Source organism: Chinchilla lanigera, unplaced genomic scaffold, assembly GCF_000276665.1.
Source record: "Chinchilla lanigera isolate Chin_1 unplaced genomic scaffold, ChiLan1.0 scaffold00035, whole genome shotgun sequence".
NCBI classification, from domain to species: domain Eukaryota; kingdom Metazoa; phylum Chordata; class Mammalia; order Rodentia; family Chinchillidae; genus Chinchilla; species Chinchilla lanigera.
In genome coordinates this window covers 20,569,307-20,569,989 of record NW_004955436.1, presented here as the reverse complement: position 1 = coordinate 20,569,989, position 683 = coordinate 20,569,307, and the positions used below count along the sequence as shown (strand labels likewise).

At 58.7% G+C, this 683-nt stretch overlaps 1 protein-coding gene across 1 annotated transcript in view; it reads left to right on the top strand.

Moving 5' to 3' along the window:
* Window positions 1-586: 586 nt before the first annotated feature.
* Window positions 587-683, top strand: part of Heca (hdc homolog, cell cycle regulator) — a gene marked incomplete in the record, with an annotated part of 46,189 nt that continues 46,092 nt past the window's right edge. The window contains 1 exon segment of the mRNA XM_013516653.1: window positions 587-683.

Here is a 683-nt window from a genome sequence, read left to right as displayed (position 1 = left end):
ACGTCTTCACAGGTGTCACCTTCTAATCTCCTCACAACATGGCCACCATCTTTCAAGACAGCTCAGGACTATGACTGGGTTGGGGTCGCAAGCAACCATTCAGTCAGGTCCCTGGTCTGTGGGTCCTGTTTGGATGAATTGTTTTCACCACAGAAGTGTGCAAACTTCCCATTCAGAAACCCCGCCGTTGATCTCCATTGTCCAGGAACTCAACCTATTTCTTCATTGTTACTGAACTGGCATGGAAGAGCCACTGAATGGATGATTAATCCCCAATCCTTTGTTTTCCCTTCCTGTTCCGGCCACCTGCTTATTTTTCCGGGCTATATTGTTCTAAGCCTCAATTACATTCCAAGGTCAGGAGGCCACCGGACAACCTCAGGGGCCTTAGACCGTAGCTTGAGCCACCATGGTAATGGCGGCCCCTACACGCCCTGATCCCGCCTGCCCCAGGCAGAGCCCGCGATGACGTCACTCGAAGGCGGGCGGGCCCCGCGCGGGCGTGACGTAAGGTGGGCGGGCCCGCCCGTCGTGAGGTCACCTGGTGGGCGCGGCCAGGCCGAATCCCCAGCGCCGTCACGGGAGAGGCGGGCCAGAGCGTGTCAGCGCAGCCGAATCAAAACAAGCCGGAGACCCGCCTTTTCCCTCCCGCTCTGGAGCGTCTCCACCGCGCCCCCGGCCCG